The 14,485-nt window shown below is 41.2% G+C and overlaps 1 protein-coding gene across 1 annotated transcript in view; it reads left to right on the top strand.

Annotated features, from left to right (window-relative positions):
• Nucleotides 1-238: 238 nt before the first annotated feature.
• The window catches only part of ASAP1 (ArfGAP with SH3 domain, ankyrin repeat and PH domain 1), a 144,163-nt gene continuing 129,916 nt past the window's right edge, over nucleotides 239-14,485 (top strand). Inside the window, exon 1 of the mRNA XM_056483782.1 lies at nucleotides 239-326. The gene's annotated coding sequence lies outside the window, so the exon portion shown is untranslated. The remainder of the gene's footprint in view (nucleotides 327-14,485) is intronic.

A 14,485-nucleotide genomic window follows, 5' to 3' on the forward strand; every position in this document is an offset into this window, starting at 1 on the left:
TTTTTTTAACTTTGCTCACATGGTAGGTTTTCCTTCCTGCTCTCTTTCCAGTTGTAGTGCCTGTGTCTCCTCACCGGTCAGGACATTAATGGATGCTGATCAACACTCTCAGACTCCAGAACTCTGAGGATTGCCGTACATTGGATTTCCTTTTTATTATTGTTCTTTTATTTCACTTTATTTTATCATTTTGTGGCAAGAAAACCTGAAGAAACATGCTCTTTTTTCAGCTGCCCACGGGAGAATATGTTTTAGTCTGAGATGGAATAATGGCCTTAGTCTTGAGGACCAGATCTGGAATGGGAATTCAGACTGCACACGTCCTGGTGAGTTACAGCGTGTCGGGGCTGAGCGTGGCTGGTCAGGAGCAGCTCCGGGACAGGGACAAAGGCTGATCCCCATCCATGCTCCGTGGCTCTGGAGCAAACTGCAAAAAGCAGATGGGTGAAGCTGAAGTCAGAGCTTTTTCCAAAAAAAACAACTGAAATCCATTTTTCGTTCCTGAAAATACACCCACTGCTCCACAGCCCAGATAATGTCCAGGTAAAACTTCATAGCAAAATGTGTAAGGCCGGATTCTGTGAGTCCTTTCTCTCCAGTAAGAAACTTTTACTCACGTAAACAACCTCAGTGACTTTTTTAAAAGAGCTCATGTAAGAAAGGACTTGCAGAATGGGGCCCCCATTGTAAATTGCAATGTCTCACTTGCAGCAAAAATTAAGTTTTAAAAGAAAACTGAGCATTTTCTGATTGTCTTTGCATGTTTCCTTGACATTTTACATTTTATTGTGGATTGAGATTTAAGTTTTAAGAAGAATCTGTGTGCCAACTATTTGCCCTATTGTCTCTTAAATAAGTTTGCAGTAGGAGTGACAGTATATTCTATGCAGCAGTTCCAGGAGGCCAGAAAGGGGCTTTCTGCTGTTGGAGGGAAAATGCTGAGTGCTGTGCTGCTCTGAATGAACTGGAAAGCTGCATTCAGACATGGGGCTTAGTTAAGGTTTTAGCTTCGGTTTTGGATGTGAGAGTTCATGATGACATTATCAGCCTTAGGTGGTTTTAGCTAAACCACAGTCACAAATGCAATGAGTTGACCAATCTCAAAATCAGCAACTCAGGATTTGAAAAGAAAAAAATCTTCCTTTCAGGCCTCTGGAACAGATTTCATTATTGGCATCCATGGAAGTGTTGCTGGAGTAATTTGTGGAAGATAAAGCATCATCACTGTTGCAACTTTTGTTCTACCCCATGGCTGGAGGCTGTGGTTGTGCTGAACATTCCTAAGCTGCTCATTGGAGACAGTCCAGGGATTTGATTTTCTAATTGTAGGGGAAAATCTAGTTTCAGGAATTGCTAAGATGCAGGGAAACATCTATAGGAAAACCAGCTTTTTAAAGTAATTTTATTTTTTATAGTAATTTTACTGTTTTTCTTCGACTTTTGAACAAGTCCTGAATTCTAGTGTACAGTACTGCATGTCAAACAAGAGACTTTGGTATTTAAATTTGAGGGGGTTAGTAGGACAGAATACCTTCCTTCTCATACCAATAAAGGAAAAGAGCCATTTTCCAAGTTCTCTGCAAAGCCTTCAGATTTGAGGTTTTAAACTAACTGCCTGCTGTGCCAGCTATCTCTACAACCCTTTGAACATGATCCTGCTGCTCATCTTCAAGGTTTTCTTTGCTAAAAGTGGAACTTATTCTGGAGAAGCCATACCAAACTGTCTTGTCTGCTTGGGAACCTCCAGGAATTCAGGTTTAATTATTGACATGGGGCAACACTGAAACTAGTGGCATTTTATGCATGGAAGGGTCAGTTCTTGCTGTGTATGTAGGATGTACTCTCATTCTAGTGGGTTGACTGTCACAAAATGAAATGGGGGCCAAGGAACCCCTCACCTGAGCTAGACTGGACCATGCCCTGCCTTGCAGTTACCTTGCAAATTGATGGTCTGTGGTCATGGATATGATCAAACTGCCTATAGCAGAAATGTGCTCCTCTCAAAGCTGGCAGAAGAGTCAGATGTCATCAGTGATCCACAAACTGCAGAAAATACAGATGAGGAGTCAGGGGAAGTCTAAAGACTCATCTAGGTCTGCCCAAATCTCCTAGTTTTGGAAATTTTGTTGGCCTTCCTATGAGCAAGATCCTTGAGACTGGGTCAGCTGTGGGATTTTTGCAGGGCTGTCAGAACTTTTCTGGTTTCAGCCAGGTTGGAAATGCTGTGGGAATAGGCTTTCTGGTGGTATTTTGGTATTTCCTCTTCTGCTCACACCCAGAGCAGGAAGTGCAGAAGCACAACCTTCAGCTCATTGTGTACGGGTTTCTTTTTATAAACCTGAATTCTCTGCCCGTCCCTCTCTCCTTTTTAATTTTTTTTTCCTAATAGCCCTCGCATAGGATTAAGGCTCTGTTGGATTTAGGCTGATATTTTTTTATATATTTTCATATAATAATACTAAGCACTCAGTAGTTCACTGATAATTCCTTAATAAGTGGCTATCACATTAATTTTATATTGTCTGAGTGCAATATTTGCAATCTCATGGTCGATAATGTCAATGTGCCAATGTTCCCCAGTAGCTGCTTCTGCTGGTATTTACTCCTGAACCTCCAGCAGCATGAGGACTAACAGGCCACCAGGACCTCCCTACTCAGTTGCCCATGAAGAAATTCTGCAAATTCTTCTTTTTTTGTAACGAACTTCACCATTAAACTCTCTAAGATTAGATACTTCATGCTTTAATGTTCTTTCCCTCACTCATTTTCTTTTTCTGCATCAGTGAGGAGCACTCAGGCGCCCTCACTCCATGTGTCCAAGTCACTCACCATCACGACTGCCAGTCCTCCTGCCTTTCTTGGCTGTTGTTGGCAAGTATGGATAAACAATTTTGACAGGTATAGAGTCCTGCAGAGCTAACTTCATAAGCAGAGTGATGTTTCACTGCTCAGATGATAAATGGACCAGAGGAAATAAACCACTTTCACCAAAAACATCTCTTGTATCCAAAAAAAATTAACTCTTCTTTTTCACGCTGTTTTCCTTAAAAAGAAAGGAATTCAATTTTGTTTCACACCTGAGAAAGCAGATTGCGTTTGGATTGGATCTTCCCCCTCAAGACTATCCTAACCACACTGTGAGCCCCTAATGTGCCATTTCAGAAATGAAAATAAAGATGGATCTTAAGGTTGGTGTCCACAGCAAAATAATTATCTCTGTCTCCACCCGGATCCACTTTTAGGAGCACTACATGAACAGCTCTGCCAGTCATGATTGGAAACTCTCTCCATGAGTTTGTAAGACAATTTGCTCCTCAACAGTTTCATAGTCTTCAAAAATACAAGGAAACACAAGCAAAGGGAAGTTAATTTACTTCACTAAAATCCTCTGTAACTTAAGATTTAAGCAGATGCAATACAATTACTAAGGGGATTTGAGTTCCCTGTTTCTTTTGGGATGTTTCTTTTTCTATTGCTGTTGGCTCCAGCTCTCTTTCTTGGGCTTTGGGGAGCTGCAGGGCTCCAGAGAGGGCATGAGGAGGGGGATGGATTGACAGCCTGGGTCGTTATTTCAGACACTGATTAGCAGCAGGCCTCAGCCTAGACCACACATCAGTCCTCCCACGTGGCACCCCAAGCCAAGCTCCACCATGCTGAATGGGGCGAGATGTGAAGCTCCGTGCTGAGTCCCCCCCGAACCCCAAAGCTGGGCTCAGCCCCACCAAGTGATGCTTTTAGTGCATCTTCCTCTATCTCAACTGCAGTTAACAAAATCCATCTGTCTCTGTGAGTCAGCAGAAAAGTATTCAGCTTTTATAAGAGTTAAGGGACATGGGATAGAGCAATGTCAAAGCACGGAAGTCTTCCCCCAGCTTGGCACTTGTACATGATGCCAGGAGAGGGGGTTGCATTTTCAGTTCCTACTCACCAGAGGAGCTGATTTACACCAGCAGAGGATGTGGCCCGTGCTGGGCATGGCTATGGCTGCTGAACAAGGCTCCTTTCACCAGCAAACACGTGTGCAAACGGCATCACCCAGCACGCCCTGTGACACGGCGGCTGCTGGCACTTCAGGAAAGTCAGGAGAAAACTCTATTTTCTAATCATCAAAAGCAAAATGAGGAAGTCTCCCCTCTCCTCTTCTGCCCCCACTGCTACCACCCTGGCTTGAGCAAGTTGATCCTTAGGTATTTGTGTGGGGGTTTGTTCTCAGTGGTTAACCACATAACAATTTGAAGCATGTGGCTCACTCAAAAGAAACTGCCTTTAAACATTTGCAGGCTGTAATTGTGTTGGAGAGAGCGAAGTCCCGGCTGGAGGCTGCTGGCCACCCTGGGGGAGGCAGCAGGAACCCCTAAACATCCCACAGCAAGGTCCCATGAAAAGAGGGGAAAAAGCTGATTTTATATATAGGAACTTCTCTTTTTGACAATGCTCTACAGCCAGCACCAGATGTTTCCACCTCATGTTTTGTGTCTTTACTTGGTGTGTCAGAGCAAAACACCCGACGGGAAACAAAACAGAGAGAAAAGGGGTGGCAGTGAGGGGGATAGTGTTTTGGCACACCATTTTCATAAATAAAGGCAGAGAAAAAATAACAAAGAAATTGGAGAAGCTTTGCTGTGAAGCTGAGAGTGCCTGAGACTGCTGCATGATTCCTGAGGGAAGGGGTGAGCCAGGTAGGGTGGGACTGGAGAGCCAGGCTCTGTGGGGCATGGCAAGGAACAGTCCTCTTTGGGGTGGTAAAATGCCTCATTAGAGTTCTTCCACCTCTCAAACCTGAATTTATTGGACAGAAAGACTGAGAAAGAAGGTGTGCAAACAAGAAGAGCAGTTATGCTTGCAGAGGTAAAACCCCAACACCAGCATGGTGCCTCAGTCCTTTTTATCCCAGAGCAGTGGGGCTATGCTAACATCCAGTTTTAAAGAGTCTGAGGCTTAAAGAAGCCAATAAAACTGAAGATTACAACATTTCCCCATGGGAGAAGATGTCTGTGAAACATTCTGCAAATAGTTTGTGACTCCCTAAGGCCATGGGCTTTCAACTGCCAGCTGATCCAGTGCATCCCCAGTCCATGGTTAGAAGAGCTTCTCCTTGGCTACACACACACATGCTCCATGTTCATTGTGTAAAATAACAAGTGCAACTATTCTTCACCCAACTAGAAGCCTCACTTGTAATTCAGCAGGTAAAAATACTGTATCTGTGCAATTGCCAAATGGCACCTCATCTAGGAAAGCAAATAGCTTTTGGAGCGTGGCCTTAAGGTTGAAAAGTTAAACTCATTTGGAGAAAGGGTAAATAAGGCCTTGCCAAGTTTTTTCATAGCTACAGTGACAGAAGCTATGGCCTGGTGGCACAGGCATGAGATTGGATTTCAGTTAAAAATTGAGCTGTGCCCCCAGGTCCTGGTAGGATTGCAACTCCACACATTCCCTCATATCTGTTCTCCAGTTGGAGAGAAAATAAATCAGCTCTCAGTGGCTGAACAACACCCCTGGGATTGCCACCTTCTGTCTCTGAATTAGGATGTCACTGCATGGCACTGCCCAGACCAGCAGCATGGCTGGCTCCCACTTTCCTTTAGTTCACCTCTGCAGCAGCCAGAAGGGAGCGTGTACGTGGGAAATGCAGAGCACACGGTTCATGTGCTCCTCAGAACTACTGGGACAAGGAGAGGGAGATGTCTCCTGCCAAGCCTGGCACAGCTTCATCCCCTTTTTATAGCAGCTGGCCAAGTGCATAGACAGCAATTTTGTCCTGGCCAGACCTGCCAGGAGAGGCAGCAGAACATTTCAGGCACTAGGACAAGCCTTACAGTATCTGGATTCAGCCTAACACCAACACAGTGCTATGATTCTACACGGGAACATAAAACCATGAGATCCAACACTTCAGCATCTTGTCTCCAACAGTGGCTGATACATGAAAGGTGCAAGAGTTGAACAGGGAGGACATGTAGTGGTATTTCCACAGATAGTGGCCCCAGCGTTCCAGGATCTCCTCTGGAGGATTTTCTGAACTTCCAGAGCTCATGCTTGGGATGCACTTGTCTTGTAGGTATTTGCAACATGCTTTGTAGGCTTTTTCCTACTTAAACTAATGCACATTTTAGGCATCCATTTAAAAAAAGGCTCTTATAGGTGCAAAAGATTGTTAGACAAAAATGAGTAGGCAAAGTCATGGAAGGAATTTTGTCATGAACTTACAGTTATTAAATCATTACTAACAGTGAGGGTACAATCCTAGTTTCCTACCTTATTTATAGTACTGCTACAAAGTGAATTTTGTGGAAATATTCCAGATTTATTTGCGAGTAAATAAGATCTATGCCAGCACCATGTAACTCCAGTGCTTTATTTATCTAATTTAGCACAGAACTATATTGCTACTTTCCTTCTGTATTAAAATCCAAGCAGTTCAGTATTCACATAAATTAATATGCCAACTGATGTAATTATTTACATAATAGCATATTTCTCCTAAAAAGACTGTATTCTCTGCTGATGTAGGATACTGGCTCTACCCATCTGATAAGAGGCAGGTTGTAATCGCACATCCTTTAATAATTATTTCAGCAGGTGTCCTTTTATTCCTGTTCATAATTAGTAGCTGAGTACTTAGCAAAGCTTGTCAGGATCAGAAATTCCTACAATTCAGTAGTTATCTATATTCATGAACAGAGAGGATGTCTACCTCGGTAGAATAATTTCTGAAGATATTTTAAAATAATTAAGGTATTTAAAACTAACGGGTACCATAATTCTACATCAAGTATAGAGCTTTTGAATTATTATCAACCAGCAGGGTATAATTCTGATGCAACATGTGCCCTAAATGAATCTGATTCCAGATTTAATAAATAATAAGATAGGTCTTAGCCAGAATTCCAGATCTCACAGGTAAATTAAACTTTGTCATTTTTATTTTCTGTGTTTTTGAAGCTGCAGTAGAAAATGATCTATTATATTTCTGTATTGACCAGGATGGGGTTAAAAATCTAGTATCCAAGATGATCTACAGCTGGTATTTTTTCTCACTACCTAGACAAATGGGATTTGGCTCAGTGGAAACAAATTTCCTTACTATTGAGAATGTTAGACTTAAAGGGCGTCAGTAGCAGAGGAGCAAGGATAAAAAGGTGATTGTAAGTCATGTTGTGCTGGAGCTGTACAACAGCCTACCTGACACCTGGTCTGAATTACAGAAATCTCTTCTTGGTTGAGATTTATGCTTTTCTTCTCAGAGTTCCTTGGCAGCTCAGAGCAGTAATTAGGCTGCTTCCCCTATAGGGTGGTACATACACATGTGCTCAGGGTATTTCATGAACTCCTATGCCTCATCCCCTCCATTGCCTTCCAGCACAGAGGGCAGCCTGGCTCTAAGATTCCTCTTCAGTGGGAAACATTCTTCCCTCACGGATAATTTCTAACACTACATCTGCCCTTTTTAAGACACTTTGGCTCCCCAAACAGCCACAAGTGGCTGACACATGTATCTCCTTCTCAAGTTTGGGATCTGCAATAGGCCTGTGTCCTGTGAGTCACATCAGCAGAGTCCTAAGAAAAGTCCTCCAATAGCTACAGCTTGAGCAAGAGGGACAGACTTACAACTAAACTCCTACCATAGATCTGCACAATTAGATAGATGAGGCACAATAAAGAACATGACCCAAATAAGTAAGACCACTTTTAGCCTGACCCTGAGGAAAAAAAGGAATCTTAGCCAACACTTTTCCAGGATGCTGGTGCTGAAAGACACATTGCTGTTTAAGGGAGTCTTATCTGTGCAGTGGTTTACATCCTGGGGGAAAAAAAGTAACTTATATAATAGGAATTAATATTATTTAAATAGAGTTTAAATATTGTGCTACTGAGAGCTCTGCAGTATCTGTAGCCTGTCTACAAGTGAGACTGAGGCAATTGCATAGTGTGTGTGTATGTGTAGTGTATGACCCACCCTTAACCAAGACAGATGGAACAGAGGTCTCAAGAGCTCCTACACATTTTGTAAAAATAGGCAGATTGCTAGAAGAAAAAAAAAATGTTTAAATCCTTCAACTACCTCCTCCCAAAGGGAAAAGCCACAGCTGCTGTGAGGCAGAAGAGAATTTCCACAGGAGTGTAATGATGTGCTCACAACAACTCAGGAGAAAAGCTTCCACAGCATTTGTCCCTCCAGGCTGCCCATAAGGGGTTTCAGAGTTCCCAAACCCTCTTGGTGTTCATGCAAACCTGTGTGTGCCAACGTGGCTTTAGGAGCAATGACAGTTCAGTGAAAGATAACTTGTTGTTATTTGTCCCAGAAGTTAAATTCTTTCTCCTTGCAATATCACAAGCCACTAAACCACCATATTAATGCAAGAAGTGTTTCCTGAAGATAATAATGTCCTGGCATCAGCATTACTTCCATACTTGTGCTGGCTGCTAGTACAGTGGCAATGTTTTGAGAGGACTCTGCTAAAGCTGGCCATTGAAGGAAAAATCTTAATTAGTAATTTTCAAAAGATGGTTGCCTAGAATTCAGAATTTTAGCTCATAACAAATTAGGTAGATTGGACTAGATTATTTCAATATTCTTTTGAAAGTGAGGTCCTTTATTTTAGTCCAGTAAGGGTTTTGCTAGACAAAAGTTCAGTGCTTCCTCTCAACAGTGCAGGACAAGGTAACTGTGCTCTGAGCTGCAGAACATTTGTTTTAAAGATTCAAGGCCTGTTCTAAATAGAAATCATCAGGTGGACCAGGCTGTTGAAGACAAGTCAATTTGAGTCTTGTGGAAAGACATTAGGCTCAGTTCAGAATGGGAGCTTAGATGGGATAGAAACGGGGATGCCCAGAAAGGACAGTTTGTGCTTCTGCTCCTTAGCACCTCCAGCCATCTCCAACATATATGAGTTTACCAGGTTTAGCAGGAGATGAGTGGTGGCCATGAACAGCAGAAATGAGCAGCACCAGCCAGCTCCCACTGCAGAAGCAAACTGCAGCAGCTTTGCTCTGGTTCCCACAGATGGAATGCAAGGGAGGAGGAACACCACAGTGACCAGGCAGCATCTGTGTGAACACTGACAACACCCTCTGGTTTTGACAGTAGTTATCACAAGAAAATATATTTCTGCTTTGTCCTTTCTTGTGCATGACAGACACAAAAAAGATATTTTTTTCCCCCAGAAACGAAGCAGGTTTGTTCTGGAATGTGCTGGGCAGATCAGGTTCTTCTAAGAACTGAAGGATATATATGTGGGATTTCAACATTTTTAAGCCCTCCCAGGATATTTGTGCAATATTAATTGTGTCAGTTACAGCAAACAGTAGACCCCATGAAAGGAAAGCTGGCCTCATTTGTGCTGTTAAGTCTTTCTCAGAAGCATAAACTATTTGCAGGATCATAACTTTCCTCACAGAGACTATGTTTAATTGGGGAAGAGCTCTCTTGCAGGAGTAATATTCTTACTTCAGTTCACATCTGCACAATATTTTCCTGATCAGGAGATCAAGAGAAAGAGAATCTGAACAACTGCTTCTCTAAGTAATAATGAACAGAGAGCTGTGCAGTAAATCATAATGTTCAATAAAATGAAAAACAAAATTTGGCTAGAGATTAATGGCTGGAAAGGGACTTACTGAATTAAATCAGATCAGATGTTCCCTGGAAAAAAATCTGAGATATATTCACAGGGCTCTATGGTGTTGCTTTTGTTTTTCACAAAAGAAGATTTAACTTGATTGTTTAGCAACTATTAAGAATTTCTAGGCCTTGCAGAGTGATCTTAGGGGCTTGTGGGAGAGGACAGGCACTGGCTGGAAATTCTGGTCCCACTCAGGCAGGGGAGGGGAATGAACACAGAACCTTCCTGCCACACAATGCCACAAACTTCTCAAGTGTTGCAGGGGCATTGCATTTATACAAGATGAGGAGGGCTGACTTCAGTTCCCACGTTCAGGGGCAGATTCATGATTGTGGGTCTGCTGCAAAGACTGACATCCTGAGTTCCCTAAAGCTGTGCTCAAAGCCCATCTGCACCTCTCATGTTCCCTGTTAGGTGCCTCCTTCTTACTGTGTCTTCTCCTATAAAGCCAGATTTAAGTGTCCAGCCCTTCAGATGTTGGCTAAGGACACATATAGGCACTGACTCAGGCTTTTGAATTTCTCCAGGGACTAAGACCCTCTAAGTCTACCCTCAACTTGGTATTTCACTGCAAGATTTGCTTGTGACTCCAACTACAAGCAGCAAAACATTTACACTTCAAGAACTGCTCACCAAAGAAACTGACTTAAAACTGCAAATCAGTGATGGGGACCAACATTTCCCGTTGGTGCTGGTGGTTTTTCTAATCACAGATGTTGCTTGTTTTGACAAGGTCCAGACTCGGTTCATTAATATATCAGATGAAGGAAACCAAAGCTGCAAAAATTGTCACTGATTGTGCTAGAGATACTGAAAACTCTTTCCCCTTCAATAAATTTGCTGAACTGAAAGTGAAACAGACCCACAGCAGGACAGATCAAAAGGCCCTCCTGAGCAGGCACAGTGCTGAAGGTACTGCACACACCTCCCTTCTCCCAGCAGGTCTGCAGTGCTGGGCTTAGACCTGGCCTTGTTAACTCGTGCTTCTTAGGCTTTTGTAAAACATGGACTTAACAACAGTTGCCTAGAGCCAGAAGAAGAGGAGAAAGGCTATGCTGTTAAAACCTAGAATGTAATACCATTTTAAAATTCATCAAAGAGCTCAGAGCAAATTCTCCAGAGATTAGGGACTTAGTCATCATCCCAGGTTCCTCCAGCTCATTTAGATAATTGCCCTTGAAATAACTGTCTTCTTCCTTTTCACTTTTCTTTTTCTTTTTTTTCTTTTCTTTTCTTTTCTTTTCTTTTCTTTTCTTTTCTTTTCTTTTCTTTTCTTTTCTTTTCTTTTCTTTTCTTTTCTTTTCTTTTCTTTTCTTTTCTTTTCTTTTCTTTTCTTTTCTTTTCTTTTCTTTTCTTTTCTTTTCTTTTCTTTTTCTTTTTCTTTTCTCTTTTCTTTTTTTTTCCTCCTCTCCTCTCCTCTCCTCTCCTCTCCTCTCCTCTCCTCTCCTCTCCTCTCCTCTCCTCTCCTCTCCTCTCCTCTCCTCTCCTCTCCTCTCCTCTCCTCTCCTCTCCTCTCCTCTCCTCTCCTCTCCTCTCCTCTCCTCTCCTCTCCTCTCCTCTCCTCTCCTCTCCTCTCCTCTCTCTCAGTAAGTAAATAAGCATTCATGGAGCAGGCAGATCAGATCCACTCCTAGAGAAGGGCACAAGAAACCTCCAGAAACCCACCATGCATATCTCTGTTTTCTATAATATAAGCCAACCCCATCTGAGTGCATTCAAAATACTCATCTCATTGTCACTTGCACAGATACTAGGATCTCATTAGCAAGTTTAACTAATTAATGAACTGGTAATATTAATTTGTTATTAAGCATTTTATTAAATAATAGGAGCTGTTTAGAGAATATAATGTGCTATTTATTCCACATTTTTAACTACCCTCAAGGCCTGGAGGCACTCAGTCTCAATGCTTTCCCATCTTCTTGAAAACTGTATGATTTCCTTGCTTCTAACTTGTATAAATTCATGCTGTTACCAGGACAGGCAGCCCAAATAGTATTACATGAGGTTGAACAGGAAACTGATACAAATGAAACAGAAAAAAGAGATTATGTTTCAGATGTTGGTAAAAAAATAAAACTTACATTACAACATTCAATTTTATTGTGGGTTTTTTGTGTAACTTACAGTATCAAACAAATTCCAAAAGACCAGTACAACTTTCCATTACATTGCCACTGGAAAATGTCAGCATCCATGGCAGTGCATCAACTTTTTTGTGTTGTTTTCCATTGAAAGTTGAGTTTTTTTAAAATTTGTTTTCTTCCTCCTAATGTCTCTTTTTCACTGTAGAGTTAGAGGTACAATTCAGGTGGAAATAAGAGTGCCCTCCTGCAGTGCCCTTAGGCATGCAGCATCTTTGGAATAGGTGTTCATCTGTGGAATCAGCACCCTACTCTCTCTTTTAATCAGTAGGATGAAATAAGCAGCTTAATGCATGATTCATCTGATTTTACAGACATCTACTTTATTATCTCTGTTTTAAATTTCTGCTTTTGTAGGATGAGGTGAGAGGCAGCCTACTTTTAGTTGTCTGTGTTGACCATATCAGTCACAATGAAAGGAGTCTGGAGTGAACAGGCAAGGCAAAGACACTTTGTCAGATACATCCCACTTTTAGTCTAAAAGTTGAGTCAGAGATCACTAAAGCAGAGGTAAAGAATCCCATTTACATGGATGAGTCTGGGTTAAGTTGTAAAGGTTCTGTTCTCAAACTAACTTTTGAGTTTATCTCATTTTTCTATGTAGATAGGACACATGTTTTCAGAGACATAAATATCTTTGCTTATGGACCTGGGCATGACTCACTGTATGGGTAGATACAGACCTGAAGAGAATACTTAGGAACATCTTTTTATGCCTATATTGAGATTTCTATGTGCCTTGTATTTTGGGAAATTCTCTACAGACACTTTGATAGTTCTGCATTCTGCTGAAAGACAGGACAGCTAGAGGTATTTCTGAGCCAAAATAAATTACATTTTCACAGGGGTGTTAAGTAGAAGAGTGGTACTGCTTGGTGCATGTCAAAGAGGAAAGAATGACAAATACAGCACTGTGAAGGACAGAGCTGTATCAAGAAAAGAGGGGTTGTCACAAACTGAAACCTGACAGTCTTGTCTTCAGTCTGCTGTAGCCACCCTACAAATATATATCAAATATATTAATTTCTGTGAGGTGTTCAGACACCAGGACAATGCATGACCTCATGAGTGCCTGACTAGCTGATGAAGGTTGGAAGTAGGAGGTGTGATGCTTGCTTTGCTTCAGTGCTGCCAACTCAGCATAGAAAAGCTGCTGTAGGAAGGACATGGATTGCCCAAAAGCACCCAAATTTTGTGCAGAGATGATTTGATCTTTAACACAAATATACCAGGTTTAGTTTCTAATTTTAATAATGACTCTTTCCTAAAAACTCAGACAGAAAGTGATTGATCTTGAATTCAGCCCAAAGTAAGTGGCTATTAGGAATGAATTGAGGCAATGGTATGAGGGCTTGATGTCATATTCACATTATATTATTAAACTATAATCTATATACCACTCATAGGGTATTTTGCTATAAACTTTGCATTGACTAAATAATTAAGCAGTAACTAAACATACAGGAAAGGTGGGAAGCACTCTTGTGTGTTATTAGCCCCTCACAGTTTTCAGAAGTGGATTATAAGTAACTCAAAATCTTGGACTGTGAATGGCAACCTTGCCATCAAATACAAAAAAATACCCTTGACAAGGTCAGTGAAAGCCCTCCAGAGGTCTGAAGCTGGGCAGCAGACACTGTGGTTAGGTGCTGCCTCCACAAAATGAAAATTGTTCCCTAAGCCCAAGAAAGAGTTGATGGATATAGTCGGAAGTGATAAAAAGGTCACTCTTAAGTGGATACAAAGAGATTTAACTCACAATACCACCATCCTGAAGCCCTTAGACAAATAACAAAAGACAGGCTTCAAAGACTAGAAAGTCATTCAGTCTAAATACTTATACAATACTTGTCATATATCTGAGTCTTAAAGAAAATTCACCTCTGAAGGAGACTGCAGAAAATGACCCAACAAGTCCCCTTGAGCCCTCTGGCCCTCTCTGGCAGTGTGCTATAAAATCCTGTGGAGGCATAGAGTAAAAAACTGTTCCGTGTTAGAATTATGTTTTGCAGCACAAATTCCAAATTACTGTTCTATAGCACTTGCACAGCCCATCCATGATCATTTCATAATCATATGACAATTATATCACATGAGACAGAGAACTAATTTCCATTCTAAAACTAGATTCTTTTTTAATCAGTTGCTATTTCTAAAAGTACCATGCAAGAAAAGGTTTGCATTTTTAAGTTGGTTTTCCATACATATTCAAACACAATGGTATTTCAAGGTGAATAGAAGAAATCTCATACTTTGCCAATATATTTAAAAGTTTGGTGTAATGACCGGAGGATTAATAAACCTCTCAGCCTGACATCAATCCAAGGCAAAAAACACTGGAATTAATGCCAGGTATTATTTGTAAAGAATCAGAGGAAAGTAATGCAATTTATCACTTTTTTTCATTACTTGTTGCATGCCAATCAGGATGGAATTAAGAAAAATATATTTTATTTCAAGAAAGCTATCTTGATATTTTTTCAGGATTTAAATTTTCCTGGGGAAAAGAAAAATCTATACCACTTATGTATAACTTAAGAACTTTGGTAGCACTTGTGGCACTAAACAAAATTTTGATTAAGAAAATTAGAATTCTCCAAAGTCATCATTGTAATGATTGAATAGATTAAAACCTGAGGAACTGGCATTTTTGAAAACCCTCAAAAGTGGGGACTCATCACCAAGAGGATGTCACTCAGCCCTTGAGGGTCACTC

This window comes from Oenanthe melanoleuca, chromosome 2 (assembly GCF_029582105.1).
Source record: "Oenanthe melanoleuca isolate GR-GAL-2019-014 chromosome 2, OMel1.0, whole genome shotgun sequence".
In the NCBI taxonomy this organism is placed as follows: Eukaryota; Metazoa; Chordata; class Aves; order Passeriformes; family Muscicapidae; genus Oenanthe; species Oenanthe melanoleuca.